The sequence below is a fragment of the Sceloporus occidentalis genome, unplaced genomic scaffold, assembly GCF_023333645.1.
Source record: "Sceloporus occidentalis isolate IW3139 unplaced genomic scaffold, rSceOcc1.0.p SCAF_6, whole genome shotgun sequence".
NCBI lineage: Eukaryota > Metazoa > Chordata > Lepidosauria > Squamata > Phrynosomatidae > Sceloporus > Sceloporus occidentalis.
The window spans coordinates 123,411,252-123,432,525 of NW_028316986.1; positions in this window are offsets into that span (position 1 = coordinate 123,411,252).

Sequence of the window (21,274 nt, forward strand, 5' to 3'; positions counted from 1 at the left end):
GCTGGTAGAAAATTCCAACCAATATTTGTATAATTTGCTTAAAACACACTGAATAAACCAACTAAGAAAATGGAAGCTCTTTCTGGCCATTTATCTGCATCTCCAGCTGATGTTGGACTGCAAGTGCCATCATCCCTAGTAAGCATAGCCAGTGGTGAGAAATGAAGAGAATTACAGTCCAAAATCTAAAGGGCCAAAAGTTGTAAATCCTGAGGTGTATAGTGAAGCAACCTACATTTTGGAAGGCTTGCAAAACTTTAGTCATGTTTATAAAGATGAGATTAATTAAAATATGAGGGGTGAGGGTTGTGCAGGAAGCACTTTGTTTAGGAACAGCGTCGTTGTTCTTTTTTAATTTAATGAGATGGAAACAATGCAATCTGCTTGGGTGAACTAGCTGAATATGGAATGCACTAACTCCATTTACATCTCTGATATCAACACAGGAAGGTGGTAAATCAATTATTTATATATGCAGACATTTATTATAGCATCTTGTGTACACAAGACACTGGAAACTACTTCACGTTGATCTGATGGGAAAAGGGCAGAACGAGTAATCAGGCAGGAGAAGTATACTTTGCTCCACAGAAAATAGCAACTTAATTGATTTCCAGGAGGTTTTCTTCATGCTGGGTTTTAACAAGACTGAACTTGCTACCATACAGGGAACTCTCTGTATGAAATGTGTCAAAGAGTGATTGCAGTAAGTGGCCACATAGTGATTTTGTTAAATCTCAGGGCATAGATGTCACTTCCCAGGAAGCGGTTCTTTCCAAGAGGTGAAAACTGCAGCATGATGTCCTTGAGTCCCATATAAACTACTCTTACACAGTGATATTAATAATTTTATAAGACTTGTGCTTGTCTGCCTGAAGTCATAGCATGCCTAAACAGAACAAATTAAACTCAAAAGTGTGGTGGTTCAAGAGGTGCCCTGACCGCTCTCAGCTCCCACAAAAGCTTCTTTTCCTTGATTATCTTTACTTATATCCCTTGATCTACCCCTTGCTGCAATATTTCTTTGCCCAGCTCTACCACCGTCAACTGTCCAAAGGTCTTCTGTTTCTTGAAACAACTCTGCTCATTTCCCCTTGCTATCTCTTACACCTGAACCTCCCTCCCAGAATGTCTCAACATGACCACTTCCCGGATAGCTTTTTAGACTCTCCTGCAAATTTGGTATTTTCTGAGAAGGATTTGGATCATCCCCTGGAGTATGTACCATAGTGGAGTAATCCAATTAAATTGAAGTAACCAGGTATTGTTCCCTGGCTTACCCATGCCTTCATTTCTTCCCTTCTTCCGTCATTTGTCTACACTTGTTTTAGAGTATAAACCCCTTCTAGTAGTAGAGATCTACCATGCCTCTTCTTTGTAAAGCACCATCTACATTGATGGTGCTAAATTGAGGTTGGAACCAATGTGTTGAATTTGATTACATTAGAGTCTACATTTTTTAAGAAAGAAAAGTTTAAGTCATAAAGTGAAATACTTCTTTCCCTGACAAAATTCAATGCAATTTTTGAAAGTGTTTTTTTTTAAAAAAATGAGATGTGGGGAAATAAGCATTTTGATTTGTTATCTTGCCCCCCCCTCCCCTATCACTGCCTTTTCTGAAATCCTCACTTGAGTTGTTCACTCAGTGGTAGGTGGTTAGCAGCAAAGAAACACTCATGAAAATATAACAATCTTGACAATTGTAAAATCACCAAGCATATGTATCAGTCCACATACCAGATATAACTACTTGTAATAAATAATCAATTAATGAAAATGTAATAGAAATTGTTTGTAATTGTAACGCTGGTTTTATGTGCTTTCATACTCAACTCAATGTTTTGCATCGAATGAAAGAACATGTGACAGCTGATATAGGTATGGTTAACATTGCCAATTGACTTAGTTTGTGGCTGAGATAGTGTGGTTTGCTCATTACCTCAAAATCTAGGAGTGTTGGTGCTGTGGTAACTTGGTGAATTTGTGAATTAGAGCAAGTAACAAACTATTGGACACTGGCTAAGTCATTAACTCAGAAATCATGCTCCACTAGGGTATCCATGTCATTGTAGTAACCTGGTTCATTCATGGCAAATTGCTGACATTGGTGGAGTCTCACTCTATAAACCTATAAACAAAAGGGCTTTAAAAGCCCTTTTGTTGAAAAAAAAGGAAGGTCTTGCCAACATACATTATTTGTGGACAGCAAAGCTATGTCACACGACTGTAGCTGTACAATTTTGGAGATCAGGGTAACTGGACTTAGTATGTGGCTGAGAGAGTGTTCCTTATCCTACTTCTCTAAATTCTTTACTAACTAGTTGTTGAAATTGGGTAAGTAACCCACCATTGGTCACTTTATAATTAAGCAACTCTAAAACATGCCCAAGTAGGGTAGCCATGACATTGGTGAACTCACTCTCTCATAACCTCTTATAAAGGCCTTTTCCCAAAAATAAAGTCAATCTTACAAACATGATTTCTGGGTTACAAATATATGCCATAGGAATGCAGCAGAATACATTTGAAAATCAGGTTAACTAGACCTAGCATGTGGCTGAGAGAGTGTAGTTTGTCACACTTGTCCAAGTTCATTCAATTCAACAAGAGTTGTTGAAATTTGGGAGGTTACCCATCATTGGACACTGGCTAAGTCATTAATAGGAAAAACATGCCCCACTAGTGTAGCCATGTTTTTGTAATACCCTTATACATTCATAGGAAATAGCTGACACTCTCCTAACCTCTTTTAAAGTCTTTTTTCCAAAGAAACACCTTTTTCCTACATACATAATTTCTGGGTTGCAAAGATATGCCATAGGAGTGCAACAGAATACGTTTGGAGACCATGGTAACTTGACCTAGCATGTAGCTGAGAGCGTGTAGCTTGTCCTACACCTCCAAACCTCTATGATATTTATTTGTGTAAAATACCAATGTAATACAGGAAGAAGCAATGGTTTGTTGTCCAGCCTTATGGCAAAACAACAACAAACAACAACAACAATATTTAGTTTATCATTAAACGCAAATTAGCTGTTTGTGTTTAACCAAACATACCATGTATTTGCTCATGCTGCGGTGATGCAGCCGCAGCTCGGGGTGGTGGCGGCGAGGGTCCCCGACCTGTAATGGATTACAATAAATGTTTGAATATTTTTTAAAATTAATTTAAACTATTAATGGGGTAGGGAATAATGAAATATAGTCCAAAGCTTCTTACCCACGGGATATCTCTCTCTGTGATGAGGATGGCCCACCATTAACCAAAGTTCCTTCATTTCGTCGAAATGTAGGCTCTTTTCGGACTGGGGGGGGAGTCAACCCCATGACGAGCAATGCATGCATAAAAATAAGATTTTAAATATTTGAATTTTGAGTGGACCTGTTCCCCGCTCCTGATGTACTCGCCCTTGGTCCGCATAAGTGCAGCCACCCTATGGAAAATGTATGTTTTTCTTCGGGGTGGACTGCATTATTTGGGGGACCACCTGAGGCATAGAGCGAATGATGCATAGCATTAACCCTGATTCCTCAGTCCTCCAATAGCAGTGTCGCCTTACTGCTGCCATCTTCTCTACCCACAAATCTGTGTCCCTGCAGCCCTGCCTTTTATAGTCCCATAGGGCTCAAGAGGAGGGCATTAAGAGTGGCGCCAAAAAGTTTTTTAAGTTTGTGTCGTTGAGTCTCGCTGTAATTTTGAAAAACTAAAATGCATTCGCTTAATAGGGTACGCGAATAAGCGCATATACAGGGGGCTGGACCGGGCATTCAAGTCCAAAATTTTGGAATGGAAGAACGCTGGAATACTAGCAACAGCATAGTATCTTTAGCATTGCATAATTCAGCATATATAGTGTGGTTTTGGTTGCAAGCCATTAATGGCTGTGCTTGTAAAATAAGTTTCATTGCAATTTCCACTTGCAATTGCTATTATGCATCTGAGGGCAATGCACAGCTTCCATGTCTCTTTTCCTTCAATAGCACAGCTTAAGTATGTTGCATAACATTAGCTGATTTTGCAAGATAAATTTTCAATTTATTTTGCACTTTATATAGCGTTTAGATATATTCGACTGCTTTCAATGCTATAATATGTTACATTACAATGCCGTAATGCAAATGCCCTAATTTTGGAGGACAAGCAATGCATACAAATGCATCATTTAGAACCTTTGGATAATTAGAGAGTTAAAAAAAATAATAGTTGTTTATATGCATGAAATGATATCTTTTTTTCTTTAAAATTTATTTTGCAAGTAGCATTTCCTATGCAAAGGGCTAATGAACAATATCATTTTGAAATCCTAAATTTTGGCCTTCTGAATACATTTCTACATTTCAAATATTATTACGTATTAAAATGTATGATAGCTATTTTACTCATTTTTGCTGTATGTATGCTTTTACAATGAACAGACACAAATTGATTTTTTTGTTATAATTTTATTGAGTACAATATATATCCTGAAAAAATAAACTATGTAAATTACAGAAAAACATGATGAAGGACCAAGATGAGTGAAATATTGCTGAAACACATGTATAACTTTTATTGAAACTCAGTGGTGTCTGGTGTTAAAATAATCCACAAACGCGTTCCTTATCTCCTCCCCTTGTTTTTTTTCCTCATCATCAGTTAAATAGTCTGTAGGATCAACAACATAATTAACAGGGGAATCATTTTTTCCTCTCAGAATGTCACCATTGGTCTCTATGATATTGTGCAGAATGGCACAGGATGCAATTACAGAATTCACATTTTCAGTGCCAACCTCAAGATTGCTTGTCAGAACACGAAATCTCGATTTCAATCTGCCAAAAGCATGTTCCACCACGCATCTGGCCCTCGCGTGTTTTCTGTTGTACACCCCCTCCCTCCTGCTATCTCCGACCTTAAACAGGATGAGCAGCCAAGGCTTTATTGGGTAGCCTCCGTCACCAAGGAGAATAGGTCCAACCTGCTTCCCAACAATTGTCAACCAGGACAACCAGGTACATATATACCTGCTTTCAAAGTGTGGAATATGGGGGACTCTTTGACAACAAAGGTGTTGTGGTTACTTCCTGCATACCCGGTTACAATATCTGTAAAACGTCCTGTGTGATCACATGTCGCTTGCAGAATCATTGAGTGCCGCGGATTCCTGTTGATGTACTGTGCACCCTGATGAACAGGACATAAGCTGTTAATATGGTACCCATCGATTGCACCAACCACCTGTCGGAATCCTAAATCCGCAAAGCCAACCATGACCTAAAAGTAAGATAAAAATAAAATGTAAATGTCTAAAGAAAAAGTACAGTGTAGATTAGTCACAAAGTATGATCTATTTCTCAATAATCATTTATGTTATTAAAAGCACATCAAATTAGAATTAAGGTAATCATTACTAATGAGCAAGAAGGAGCATTTTGAGCATATTCTGCACGGTTAAAATACAACATGTGTTTGTCATGGTTATTGGAAACATATTAATAAGCATACCTTTCTGAAATCACCAAGGTAGACTGCCCTTCTGAGCAGCACCATTTCCATGCAAAGCACCACTTGAATAATTGCTTTGTAAGCTGTAGTCTTGCCATCTCCAAAAAAAGTTGCAACAGTGGAGTAGGATCCCTTATGAGCAAGGAAATATATGGCGATGGCGACCTGCTTATCAACTGGAACGGCCTTCCGCAGTCTTGTGTCCCTACGGGTTAGGTGAGGACGCAGCTCCTCCACAATCATATTAAATACAGCTCGTGGCATTCGAAAGTACCTTTTCCACACCCAGTCTAACCAGACAGTTCTGGCAAAAACGTTACAGTGGACATCGGTTTTTGGATAAATCCACCACCTTCTCAGCATCGGCTCGAAGCACTTCTGAACACCATGCAGATAGGAAGACAGGACACCATCCATAAGATCAAATTGGGCAGCGATGTCGGAGCGGCCAGCATCAAGGATACCCAGAACCTCTATTCTCCGCTGCAACCAATTTTGAAACAACATACAAAAAAGATAATACATCAGCAGCACAGCATCGCTGGTTTCAATCATTTTGTAGAGTAGGAGAATTAGAAGGAGTAGGGATAAACAAGGCAGAAGGGATAAACAATGACTGGAAGAGTAGCTGGAAACAGCTAGAGAGCAAGGCAAAATATGCGGGTATGCGCATAAGCGCTTCTCATTGGCTTATTTTAAAAAAAGCCAAAAAAGGAGGGAGGGTAACAATGGACAAGAAATGGGAACGGGGGGCAAGGATAAATCAAATAAACTTGATTCACAGTTTAATGACGACATGATGATGTTATGTTGATTGACAGCCAATGGGAATGAATGGCAAGTAAAACCGGTTTAAATATACATCAATGTAAATGAAATGGGAACGAAAGAGAGATAGATTAACCCTGAATGTTTACCCTCATCAACACAAATAGGAACGATTGAAAAAAAAAAGATTAAGAAAGCGAATTGAGAATCGCTGTATTTTAAGTCGCTGCATTATAAGTCACTTTAAACCCTAAGTGGGAACACCCCCTATGTTAGCTTTCTTCTGGTCCAAACACATGTGAGGAAGGGAAGGAGGAAGGTCTGCCTTTGCAGAAAGTGAGGAGGGGGAAAGACTGGTAAGATGAGATGAGAAAAGACAAGGGGTAAGAAGAGAAAGAAAGATGTGGAGAAAGAGCAAAGGGAGAGAATCATGGAGATGAAACTAGAGACCCATGGAGGAATAGAAAGAGAGTGCATGAAAGAGGGGCAAAAGCAAAGTAGAGTGCTCAGATGGAAAGATGAGGTGCAAGAGGGGAAGGCAAAGAAGGAAGGAGGCCAGAAGAATGCAGGGAGGAGTATACAAGATGCTGGACAAGAACAAAAAGAAAACACATGAGCAAGATAAGAATGGGTGGGGATGAAGAATTTGAAATGGGTAAGAAGAGATGTAGAAAGGGAGAGAGAAAGAGAGTGCAGCTAGGAAGAAATTATGTGTTGAGTTGGGATATGGAGAAATCAGTGAATAAGTAGCAGAAAGGTTAGTTGAAAAGTGGTCTGACCAAAAAAGTAACAAAGCATAAAATCTGATACCATTTTGTGTTTAACATAATTAGCTGCCAACATTTCAGCAACTGTATTTTGGGCCAGAAATAGAAAGTACTATAATAAAATGCTTTGTTTTGTTTCTTGCCGTTGCAGACAGATTTGCCTAATTTGGCTGGCTTGAAAGAAGTTATTGTTTTTTTTAAATTCCCAAGGAAGAGAATTTGTTTGACTATTGTTAAATTGAGATGTACTTTCTTTCAGAGCTGTGGAGGATTTCATTGTAGTATTAGCTATTCCAGTTCTACCCTCATTATCCAAATGAGGATTAAAAATATTAAACCCACTTTAGAAATATGTACACATTTGAGTGTGTGTGCCTCTGTCAATATTAGATCTTTCAATAAAAGCAAATGGATGCAAGCATCTTTTTTATTTTAGTTCATAATTGGATTATTGTTGTTTATTATTATTTTTAAATATAAATTGAAAAATTAACTGGCTTATGGTTTTATTGCTGCTGATCACCATTAAAGGAGAATATGAGGAACAGTTGAAGCATTTGGAATGACAACATCCATTTTTTGCTTCAAAAATGGAACCCCCTGGTATGGGTTCAGAACACCTGTAACCCAATAGGGAAAAGGGGAAGAGGACCAATTCCAAAGAGGGTAGTTCAGCAAGAACTTCCCAAATCTTGAAATACATAGCCTGTATGTCATATTTGGATGTGAACACTAGTCAGGGACCAAGTGTCAGTTTTGATGGATTTGTTATTTGGTATATTAGGGTTGCCAGGTATCCCTTTTATAAGCAGTGACCCTTATAGAGCTGGCTGGTGTCTCTTATTAGAAGGGATGTCCCCTGTTATAGGTCTGGAAAGCTTTTCTATTTATAGCGATTGAATAAGATCCCCCCTGTGTCCCGTGTTTTGGGATGTGGGCTCTTCATAAAGACAGAAGTGTGTGCACTATGTAATTTATGAATGTGAACAGCATGATAATTTTAACAGAGAAATACATGGTTAGGTTAATTGAAATCAGTACTTTTATTTGGTACTTAGACAGAGTCAGTGTGGTGTAGTGGTTTGAGTGTTGGAGTAGGACACTGGGAGGCCAAAATTCAAATTCCTGCTGGGCCATGGAAAACCAGTGGGTGACCCTGGGGAAGTCACGTTCTCTCAGCCTTAGAGGAAAGGAAGGACAAACACCCTCACAACAAATCTTGCCAGGAAAACACCACGGAGACCTTACAGTGGTCTCCATAAGACATAAATGACTTGATGACCCAGCAACAATTTAGGCAGAATGCATACTTGTTCATAGTCACTTTCTGATTGCCAACCCTGTATGTCACAAATTTTGATTGTCCCTTATTGCTGTTTTGAAAACCTGGCAACAATATGTATTAGATATCCTGCATGCATTGTGAACCTAAAGTCTCCCCTCTTCCTTTTGTCTTTCATAAAGCTCATCCTGAAAAAAATAAAAGAAAGCATGGCTGTTATAACAGGAAGAAGAAAGAAAGGAACACACATCTGAATATTTACACTGTGATGCCACCCCCACTCTGAAACTGTAGATTTGGAAAGCTGAGCATTAGGATTATCCACTCATAAACCAGGCTGGTGTTGACAAAATAACTGTTAAACCTGCTGTGACAGGGACACTGCCTGTTCACTTTGTGGGGAAAGGACATAAATCTCAGCTACAGCCAGCATACATGAAAAATTAACAGAGTGAATGGGTGCTGTGTCAAGTGTAGATTGTTGGTCAAAGGGCAAGATGAATTTTTTGGGCCAGAAGACTCTTTTCAGGCATGTCTGCATGGGCCAAATAAAATGGGCTCATCCAGTTTTCACAGTGAGCTCTCCAAATGATGTATGGGATAACTGGGGCTGAATTCGGGCCTTTTAATCACCTCAGGACTTTAATCTGGGGGAGTGGGGGTTTATCTGGACAGTTGCATGTGTGTACTGAGGTCCATAATGAAACTGGTGCAAGACCAGGGGGAGTAATTCATTTGCATGCAAAGGGTGTGTATAAAACTGGAGTGTCCATGGCTGTGTGGGGCCTGACCAGAGCAGAATAGAGTGGCACTATTAATTTCCTTGATCTAGACACTATACTTCTATTGATGCAGCCTAAAATCGCATTGGCCTTGTTAGCTGCCGCATCGCACTGTTGACTCATGTTCAACTTGTGGTCTACTTGAACTCCTAGATCCCTTTCACATGTAGTTTCATTCAGTCAGGTGTCCCCATCCTATATCTGTGCATTTCATTTTTCTGCCCTAAGTGCAGTACCTTACATTTCTCCATGTTGAAATTCATTTTATTAGCTTTGGCCCAGCTTTCTAATCTATTAAGGTCATTTTGAATTTCAATCCTGTCCTCTGGGGTATTAGCTACTCCTCCTAGTTTGGTGTCATCTGCAAATTTGATAAGCATGCCCCCCAATTTTGTCCTCCAAGTGGGGAGGGAATCCTCCCCTCAGCCCGGGGGTGGGGAAATCCTGGGGGCGGGGCCAAACCTGGGCAGGACTGTGCAGACCTGCCCAAAAATGGGAAAGTCCCGCCCACAGGCGGGATATGGCAACCCTACTTGGATGTAGTTCATCTGGTCCTGGAGACTTAAATTCATTTAGATTAACAAGGTATTCCTCTACTATCTCTTTACTTATTCTGTGCTGAAATTCCCCTGTTCTGTCCTCTGCTCCATTATTCTCAGATTGAGCACCCTTTGCCTTTTCTGAGAAGGCTGAGGCAAAGAAGGTGTTGAGTAATTCTGCCTTTTCTCTGTCCCCTGTTAGCATTTTGCCATCTTCTTCATGCAGTGGCCCTACCGTTTCTTTCTTCTTCCTTTTGCTGTAGACATATCCAAAAAATCCCTTTTTATTCTTTTTAACCTTTCCAGCAAGCCTGAGCTCATGCTGTGCTTTAGCTTTTCTGACTTTACCCCTACAATTGCCTACTATTTCTTTGAATTTCTTTTTTGTGATTTCCCCTTTTTGCCATTTCTTATACATGTTCCGTTTAAAACTTAGTTCAGTTGAAAGTTCTTTAATCATCCATCCTGGTTTTTTGAGACATCTCCGATTTTTCTTTCTCATTGGAACTGTTTTAAATTGTGCCTTCAGTATCTCCCTTTTGAGAAACTCCCATCCGTCCTGAACTCCCTTCTCTTTTAGTATTTCTGACCATGGGATCACCCTCAATACTTCTTTAAGTTTACTGAAATCCGCTCTCCTAAAGTCTAGAATGCATGTCTGACTATGCCTGGCTTCTCCTTTCCATTGTATAACAAACTCCAGGAGAACATGGACACTTCCATCTAATGATCCCACCACTTGCACCCTATTAACCAAGTCATCCTTGTTGGTTAGAATCAGATCTAAAATAGATGACCCCCTTGTTGCCTCTTCCACCTTTTGGACAATGAAATTGTCTTCCAGGCAAGTGAGGAATTTGCTAGACCTTGAGGATTTGGCTGAGTTTGACTTCCAGCAAATATCAGGATAGTTGAAGTCACACATCACTACTACATCTCTCCTTTCTGAGTGTGTGGTCATCTGTTCTAGAAAGGCATCATCCAATTCCTCCGTCTGACTTGGGGGTCTGTAGTAGACTCCCACCGTAACATCCTTGTTGTTTCCCTCCCCTTTAATTTTTATCCATATGCTCTCCACCTGGCTTCCAGGATTGATGTCCTGGATCTCTTCACTGGTGTAAATATCCCTGACATATAGGGCTATTCCTCTTCCTTTCCTGTTTGGTCTATTTCTCTTAATAAGGTTATACCCCTCTATTTCCACATTCCAATCATGAGACTCATCCCACCAGGTTTCAGTGATGCCTATTATATCATATTTGCTTTGTTGTACTAGGAGTTCGAGTTCATCTTGCTTATTTCCCATGCTCTGTGCATTAGTGTAGAGACATCGAAGACCATATGTCCCCTTTACTTGCTGCCTGTGCAAGTTTTTTTGCCTCCCACTTTTGGGTCCTTGCACTATTTGCTTTGTTCCTTCTATGTCAGTTTGACTATTTTCTCCAGCCCTTTTGCCTTCCAGAATACTGTCTCCCTTCCCCACATAACTCAGTTTAAAGCCCTCCTGATCAAATTTTTGAGACTATTGACAAAAACGTTTTTGCCAACTGGTGTGAGATGCAACCCATCCCTTGCCAGAAGTCCCTCCTCATGGAACCGCAGCCCATGATCCAAGAATCCAAACCATTCTTGGTGACACCATCTACGGAGCCAGCTATTTTCCTCTCCCTTTCTGGACCATGCCCTTTGACTGAGAGAAGAGAAGAGATGAAAACCTGTGCATCCATCTCTTTCAACTTCCTACCCAAAGCCTCATAATCCCTTATGATGTTCTGAAGGCTGTGCCTTGCAGTATCATTGGTTCCCACATGAACCAAAAGAAAGGGGTAATGGTCAGTAGGCTTGACAGGTCTTGTCAGCCTCTCCGTCACATCACAGATCTTTGCCCCAGGGAGACAGCACACCTCCCAAGACATCTTGTCGGGCCTACAAACCACTGGTTTAGTACCTTTCAGCAAGGAGTCAAGAATGATGTGATTCCAGTTTGTCGTTCCCACTTGCTGAACACTCTTTGGAATTGATTCTTTTCAAAAGAACCCCTTTTGAAATTACTCTCTGAAAAAAAGCATTTTTTTCTTTTGCATCTGCCTCGCTTCATTGCTATTGCAATCGATCGCACCAGGATCAGAACCAGTTTCAAATGGGAACGACGGTCATATAATTCGATCGACAATTTGCTGTATTTCATAGTGTGAATGAGCCCTGTGTGTGCACTAAGAACAGACCTCAGTCAAGAAAGTCATGGCCCCAAATCTGCAGGACTTGAGCAGGACTGTTAATAGCAGGGTGTATTGAAAGTTTCTCATTCATGAGATCATCTTACATCAAAGTTGATGACATTCAAATTTTAAAGAAATCATTTAAACCTAAATGATTTAAATGGCATTTAAATAATTCAAAGCTGATGACAATTAAAAACAATGGCAAAGAACCAGTCTCTGGTGAGATTTGCACACTGGATGGTAATATCCTGGCCAAGTTCCCACACTTAGACATTTACTTTGAAATATACAGCTCTTTAATGTGAGAACTTTTCATAGAACCACTTCAAAAATTAAACAGTGCATCTACATTTGATATACAGACAAGGTGAAAAAAAAAAAACCAGGTAAAAGTCACAAAATTATTGAAATGATAGGAAGGATGATGAAACTAATAAAATAGTCTGAATATTTCTAATTGCATTTTCCAATATACTTTGCAAGCAACTGAGTTACTGGGGAGTTAATTAGTTATTTGCAAAGCAGTTTGTCACAATATTTGCAAATCATCTGTAATGTATTGATGCTACACAGCTGTAGCTGTCCAATAGCACTTGAATTGCCATGGCTCCACCTTATGGAATCATGGGGTTTGTTGTTTGGTGAGGTATTTATAATTGTCTATAAGGGAACAGTAGCTCACTCTTATGAACTATAGCACTAGAGCTCTCTGGCTGAGAATACTAAGCACCTGGCCAACGTACAAATCCTAAAATTCCCTAAGATGAAACCATGGCAGATGAAATGGGATCAGACTGCTGTAATGGTGTAGTATATCTATATTCCTGAACTCTTTTTCAAAAATACAGTTTTGTCAAGATAATTATTTAGGAAACTTCATGAAAAATCTAGGCAGAGTCAGGGATACACTGAGATTTGAATTTAAAAAGGAAAAAGAATGTCAAGAGGTATCCTTGAAATTATTGAAGAATTTAAATGTTCAAGTGGAGGGAGATCAACCTTTAGAAAGAGAAGAAACTTATATACTAACATTCTAAATCTTAATAGATTAATTGTTGATGGTCCATAAAAATGGTCCAACTGGATTTAAGCACTTGTAATGTAAGTATGCTTGGTTGGGTGATAGTCTTATCATCTAGTGCCGATGTCTTTCTCAGCTTTCCTCCTGCTTTTTCTTAGATGATGGTTCTGGAAGGGTGTTGACAAGCCATTTTGCAAGCATATAAAAATGTGTGCACATCTCTTATGCAAATGCAAGGATACCAGTGTAAAACTACTTAATGCTTAAACCAGATTTAGCTATTTTCTCTCACAGAAATGTAATGTGACATTGAATAATAATAAATCTCTTTTCTTTTTTCCCTCCTATGCTTTCACAAGCCTTTTAAAATAAAGTAATAGACCTCAGCTGCCTGATACTTGGTAATGCAAATGTCAGTTAGAATAATTGAGCTTGTGTTTCCATTTGGTTCCTCTTCATAAAAGATTTGTACACTTGAATTTTCCCTCAGTGGCAGAATAGACTTGCATATAAGTAAAAGCCTTGACTAGACAAATGGTTCATCAAGTAATGAAATTGTTCCCATTTCAGACTATTATTTATAGAGTTGCAAATATCCCTGTATCTAAAAAACAACCACCCCTACTGACAGAAAAGTATTTAAAATGTTATGTTTTATTGTCTTTGTCCTTGACTGTAGATATTTGATGTTCCACCTTTTTGGAGGAAAGAACCTTATAAACCATCATCATCATCATCATCATCAGAAAGCTAGTACAGTTGGCCCTCCCTATCCATGGGTTCTACATCCATGGATTTGGCACCCACAGTTTCAAATAACCACAGCTCGAAATTATTTGGGGGGGGGAAATCCAAAAAGCAAACCTTCATTTTGCCATTTTATATAAGGGGTCTATTCAACATTGTATATAATGGGACTGGAGCATACATTGATTTTGGATACCAAGAGCCCATTGTATGCCAGGGAAAAAGTTATCTTGAGATCTAGCTTAAAAGAAAGTATCTGCCCTTTACAAGCTGGAAGCTATGATGGTGGCAGAGTTATATATTCTTTGGCTGCATCCGCACTGCAGAAATAATCCAGGTTGACACCATGTTAACTGCCATGGCTCAGTGCTATGGAATTATGGGGACTGTGGCTTTGTGAGACATCTAGCCTTCTCTGTTAGAGAGCTCTGGTGTCATAACAGACTATAATGCCCAGGATTCCATAGCATTGAACCAGGGCAGTTAAAGTGGTGTCACATTCTATTATTTCTGCAGTATGGATGCATCCTTTTAGAGTCTTTCCTTATTGACTGAATTCTGCCCAACCTGATGTTCTTAGATTTTCAGTTAAGTTAATGCTGCTTACATGGGAGTCTTTACTTAGCTTATGTCTATCCTTCAAGAGTAAAGGCAAAGGTATTCCCTTGACATGAATGTCTAGTCGTAACTGACTGTAGGGGGCGGAGCTCATCTCTGTTACTAAGATGAAGAGCCAACGTTGTCCGAGGACTGCTTTGGTAGTCATGTGGCCAGCATGACCACACCAAACGCTGTTACCTTCCCACCAAAGTGGTATCTATCTCCTTGCATTTGCATGCTTTTGAACTGCTTGGTTGGCAGAAGCTGGGACTAGTGACAGGAGATCACTCCTCCATCATGCAGCACATGGGCCTCAAACTGCCAACCTTCCAATCTTCAGATCATCAGAACTGGCATCTTAACCACTAAGGCACCGCATCCCATCCTTCTGAAGAGCAACATCATAAATACAAAGCTGTTACTCCGAAGAAACAACCTTACTATCTTGGAGATGTTTTAAGACAGCTATGGGCAGAATGAGGTCAAAATAAACAATTTTCCGGCCAGCTCTGAGGTAGGGCGTTTAAATGACGCACTCCTTGAAGTTGACTGGAAATCACTCCCAAGCTGCATTACGGGCAGAAAAGCCAGACTAAAAAGTACCTGGATATTTCCGCTTCTTCCAGGAAAGAGTGCACCTTCGCTCGTACATCTAAATGCCACATCAACAGAGTGGCTCTAAAGGGGTGCTCTATCCAAACCCTAACCCTAATTATGCATATAAATGCCCTGTTGCAGGAGTGCATTTAGAAGGGATGGAGCTGCCATACCAAAGCAATGAGGGCGACAATGCAGAAAAGAGAAACCATGAAACCTCTCATGGAGATAAGTAAAACATGCACAAACCAGACAGTCAAAGAGGGAGCATGGAGTGAAGGGGGAGGTGATGAGGGGCATGATTGTACCTCGTTGGCATCTGCTTAGGTACACTCTGCGCCAATGCTCTGTCCTGGTGGAACGCTGCACATGTGACTGTGCTCAGGTTCATAGGGATGGCCATCCAATTGGATGGCAATTGCCAGTGGTTTGCTCCTGCAACAGTGCACAGGGATGGGGGGGGGGAGAGACAATAAAAAAGTAGCCAGTGGTGCAGCTTGAAGCTATGCTGTGTGGGCATGGCATGCACACTCCAGCCGCCTTTGGAGCTAGTGTGGTTGGTGGGGACTCAGATCACTATTGGAAAAGGCAGCTGCCTGTCTGTTTTGCCCCTTTGAAATTTTCACCTGCTGCTCTCATAGGTTGCTCTAAGAATGGAAGACCCATGAGAAGCTTGCAGCTGGAAAATTTGGTGTGACAGGTGTGATAAACACATTCTGATTTTAAATCAAAGGCTTTCATGGCTGGCATCCATAGTTTTTTAGGAGGGGGGGCGGTTTGGGCTATGAGGCCATGTGCTAGAAGAGGTCTTTTCCTAATGTTTCACTAGCAGCTGTGGCTGTGGCTGGCATCTTCAGAGAAATGTAGAACACTACCACATAGCCTGACCCCCCCCCCCAAATGTTGGCTTAACATGTGTGTGTGTGTGTGTCAACATTTTGCCAACGTTATTGTCTTTTCTCATGAGTCACATCTCTCACGATACAACCTCAGTTTAGTCATCTCGGCTTTTAGTGAGAGGCCAGGCCTGATTTGTTCATGGGCCCATTTATTGGTCTTTCTGCTGGTCCATGCTGTCTACAGAACTCTCCTCCAGCACCACATTTCAGATTCCTCTAAAGAAGTGGGTGTGTTTTTGCAATACTTGGGTTTTGACTGTTGCTGTCACCTTGAGTCCACTTGTTCCATTCTTTTTCTGGACTGTTTGTAATGATTTCTAGGGCTATGCCAGAGGTTCCCCCCCCCCCCCAAAAAAAAAAATTGTGGCTTGTTGAGATGGTCCTGTGGGTTAAGATGCAAATGTCCTTTTTTGGTTTTTAGTTTTCTTTCCCTTTTTTTTAAAAAAAGTTATAGTTATAGAACAAAAGTGTTCTTTTGGAATAGCACTATTACTCTAAACATTTTTTTTAAATAAAATAAGGAAAAAAGGAAAAGCGACTATATTGTTTCAATATGCAATATGTCTCAGAAGGAAAAAGAAAACCACTCATGGGTTGGAATAAAATGTTGCAGCTGGTACCAGAAATTGCCATAAAATAGTCTGGGACAACAAAAACATCATTTGCGGAGGAGGGGGGTAGACACACAGAGAGACAGAGACATAGAACTGCATTCACAAATGCTGCAACTTCTTGACACATATGTCTCACCTGAATCATCAAATCTTAGAATTGGAAGGGACCATGAAGACGATCTAATCTAGCACCCCTGCCTAATAACCACTGTTTAAAAACTTCCAAAGAAAGAGAGTCCACTCTTGAGGCAGTCCATTCAAACAGTTCTTACAGTAAAGACATTTGTCCTAATGTTTAACTGGAGTCTCCTCTTTTGCCGTTTGAATCAATTGCTTTATGTTCTAGTCAGAAAACCAGCTGGCTCTATCATCTGGAGGATCCAAGCTGATTTTTAGTTGTCAGCTTTCTTCATCATCCAGCGTTCACCTCCCTGCGTAGAAAATGGAAACACCATGGTATGGATGGAAACCTTCAAAGTTGGCGTAGTATACTTTTGGCCCTTTAATCTGGAGCTATTCTGCTCCAAATTGATAGTTGCTCTCCAGGGTCTTGGGGAAGAGAGGCCCCTCTCCCATCCTGACACCTGAGAAACCTCCACAAGAGTCTATTGTCTCAGAGGGAAGCCACCGCGGAAAAAATACAATACGCAGCAATTGGAAGAAAACAGGCCACAATTTTATTTAACACAACTATAACAACCAAAAACATAGGGTTGACTTTAATGCATGAGGTCCAGATCTGTCATCCATCAGCCCCAGACTGAGTGGATGAACTGAAATGCTTGGTCTCGGCCAAGCTTCGGGATGACAAAGAATAGTTAAACGCCCTTCTGTTCCAATAACCAGTCATGCGATTGATCGCATCTCCGCATAAGCGCAACACTGCATCTCTATCCCTTGTCAATGGGGCATGCTGTATTGATGTTGCCCCCGCAATGGCAACACCGCATCGCTCACAGCACCCCCGTGTCCCCATTAGACTCCCGATCCAGCGCTACGCAGCCCTAGAAACCACGCCCACCATATCCAAGACCTATGCAACCACCACCAAAGGCAGACCCCCTCCCCCTGGGCTGCCTTCCGCCAACTCTATGAACCCTTATCTGAAAAATTGAGTGCACTGGATTATTTGAGGGATTTTTGTTTTTTATATGAAGAAATATAAGATCCATGCTGAATCCCTGAAAGGGGGAGACTGGCCAAGTTGAAGTATTAAGAGAGAATTGTAAAGACAAATAGTGGTAGAGATTTATATTAATCCACGTATACAGAAACGACTTACCAAACCAGATTTGTCACACTATTTAAAGCAGCTGACAGGTCCCATCGAGTATTTCAAAGACAAAAGGGTTCTCAAAAAGCTTTGTTTCTTAAGGTGGCGGCTCTATCATCAGGTACTTAATTTGAAGGGAGGAAAATCATGGATGACGGAAGCTGAACAGACTTGTCCCTGGCTAAAACCTAAAAAAGCTGAGACTTTGAGTGGCATACGTAGACAAAGGGAGACGATCAGACATTTGTCCAAGACTGCCCAAGTGCTTGGGAAACATGGGTTGGAGTGGCCCAGGTCTTGGATTGGCCTGATTTGGCAAACCAAAGCTGAGAGACAATAGTTTCAGCATAGAACCTCATGGGGATGTCAGGGGACCCAGGAAGCTAGTGGGCCAAAAGAGGAAGAGGAAGGAGCCTGGTCCCGGCCCTGGGAGATTTTGGACAGTGCCTTGGTCCACTGTGTGCCTAATCAATCTATAGGTACTTTTGGGGTTATTTTTTCAAAGACAAAGGGAGGCAATCAGCCAAAATTAAGACAACTGTTTATTACGTAAAATTATAATTGATAGTTTAGCTAGGACAGAAAAGAATAAATTACTGAATCAACGTTGGAGAAAGTTTTGGCCATGGATTACTGATACAACTCCAGCTATTGCTTAAGGGATTTTTTTACAAGTATTTTATTTATTCTTTCTTTGTTTAAAATTGTTAATTTAAGTACGTATAATTATTATATGAGACTCTTTATTTTAGTGTAAAATGTTCATGTTTTTAGTTACAATATTTATTAAGAGGAAGACCAGAATAAGTTTAAAGTAATTTGAACAAATGTTAAGATAGTTAGGATAGTTAGGAATTGTTTTGTATTAGAAAGTAAAGAAATGTTTATAATTTGAGCCAACTGTGTTACAGCTTTTTGCCGTCGTTTGTGCATATATTTTTTGGAGAATGGTTTTATTCAAATAAAAATTTTCTCCAAATTTTTTCCCCAAGCTAATAATGGGAAGAGTGGGTCTCATTGGTGACATGGTCTCCATAACTGGAGCAATCCTAGAGAGGAAGTTCAACCTGTAGGATGGATATGAAATCTGAATGAAATGCCAGGAAATTCCACATCTGGAGGTCAAAGCATCTGGAACTTTGTTGGAATGTAAAGAATTTTTACAAGTATTTTATTTTTTTATTTCTTTGTTTAAAGTTGTTAATTTAAGTACGTAGAATTATTATATGAGACTTTTTATTTTAGTGTAAAATGTTTATGTTTTAAGTTATAATATTTATTAAGAGGAAGGGCTGCGGCGGCAGCGCAAGTGGGGAAGAGAGGAGCCAGGAGGCCTCTCCATTGCCTCCCACCCTCACCCTCCCAGCGAGCAGCCTCAGCATGGACGGGCCAGAGTGGCCCTAGGAGGCAAGAAGAATGCCTTCCAGTGTCTTATCCTTGGCAGCAGCGGCAGCGCAAGTGGGAAAGAGAGGATAACTCTTAATTCTGATAACTGTTCAAAAATCAAAATTACAGTATGTGTAGTAACCAGGCAGTACTTAGTCATAAGTTCTGTTGGGACTTCTTTTGTTTGTTGTTCCACCTTCTGATCCTTATTATGATTATCAGCTGTGCTACCAATATTAGTCTTTATTTCTGAATCCCTACCACCGAAATCAGGGCTAATAACCTGAATTGACAGTCTATGTGGAGAATCTTGATCTTGGTCTCCATCCACCTCTGAACTATAGGGAAGGGAAGGATCCAGGACCTGCTCTGCTCCTATCGCTGTCTGAGAGCCAATTCCCAAAGATTCAAGTTCATTAACAATATGAGTAGGATTTGATTTACTTGCATTCTCATTTCCTACAAACCATTCATCTGCTCTGGGCTGTTTAGAATGTTTTGAATGAGGGAATGAGTTTGGACTCCCACCTAACTGTTTTCTTTGTTTTCTCTTTCCCATAGCTTAGTTTAGGAATTTTCCGTGGAACTCAAGGGTTTAAATCAAATATTCATGTTAGGAGTAAATTTTCTGCATTATTAAACACTAACAAGAAAATGGCCGACACTATGGCAACTCAGATTATTATATGAGACTTTTTATTTTAGTGTAAAATGTTTATGTTTTAAGTTATAATATTTATTAAGAGGAAGACCAGAATAAGTTTAGTGTAATTTGAACAAATGTATTATAGTTAAGATAGTTAGGAATTATTTTGTATTAGAAAGTAAAGAAATGTTTATAATTTGAGCCAACTGTGTTACAGCTTTTTGCAGTCGTTTGTGTATATTTTTTGGAGAATGGTTTTATTCAAATAAAAATTTCCTCCAAATTTTTCCCCTCTGTTCATAATGGGAAGAGTGGGTCTCAGTGGTGACATGGTCTCCATAATTGGAGCAATCCTAGAGAGGCAGTTCAACCTGTAGGATGGATATGAAATCTGAATGAAATGCCAGGAAATTCCACATCTGGAGGTCAAAGCATCTGGAACTTTGTTTGAATGTAAATAATTTTTACAAGTATTTTATTTTTTCTTTCTTTGTTTAAAATTGTTAATTTAAGTATGTATAATTGTTATATGTGACTTTTTATTTTAGTGTAAAATGTTCATGTTTTTAGTTACAATATTTATTAAGAGGAAGACCAGAATAAGTTTAGAGTAATTTGAAAAAATGTATTATAGTTAAGATAGTTAGGAATTCTTTTGTATTAGGAAGTAAATAGATGTTTATAATTTGCAGGGGCTGTAGGCTACATTTGAAAGGAAGGAACTGGCAAAACCACCTCTGAGGATTCCTTCTCTAAGAAAAACCTATGAAATTCATGGGGTCTCCATAACTCAATGGGCGACTTAAAGAAACATACACATATACACCAAATAGCAGATGTTTGAAGAGCAGTAGTGTCACCTTCCCCTTTGGCTGTCACCTGGTGCTTCCTGTGCCTCCTCCATCTTCCTCTGGTGGTGCTACTCCATTTGGGGTTGCTATGGGTTGTTATGGCCACTGACAACTCCAATGACTCTTTGGTCTCACATAGCCATGGACTTTATCCCAGATCTACCAGAGAGCCAAAGCTGGAACATTTAGAAGGGTCTTAGTGCTAAATGGCCAGTGATTTGTACATCACATTATGAGAGTTGGCTCTTTCATGCAGCAGCATTAATGGCTTTTTTTGGTGCATCAAGAATCAGTATGTTGGTGGTAGCTTCTAGACAAGATTTTTCAATTAAGGCCCTTTTGTTACAGGATGTGATGTTGTTCCATAATTCGGCTTCACTTTATATTCATTCTTCTAAAACTGAGCAGGTGGGATTGAGGATTGAGCTATAGCTTCTATCTTGCACTAACAAGACTCTGTCCTGTTAAAGTTTTGCATCATTTTTTGACTGTGAGGGGATCCACACTAGGCCCATTGTTTTGTCATGAGACATATCTCAGCTTACAAGATTTCAATTCTGGTCCATCACTTCTAGGGCACTGGATCACTTAGGTTTCCACGGGGTCAAATTTGCAACGAATTTGTTTCGTGTCAGGGCTGCTTCGACAGCCACTGCTTTAGGAATGGGGCGACAGGACATTCAGAGAATTGAAGGTCCGAGGCCTATTGTTCCTATTTGTGCTCTTTGACCTACTAACAAGTTGTGTTTTCTCTGTTTTAGATGCTGGAGGTCCGGTACTGAGACACTGTGT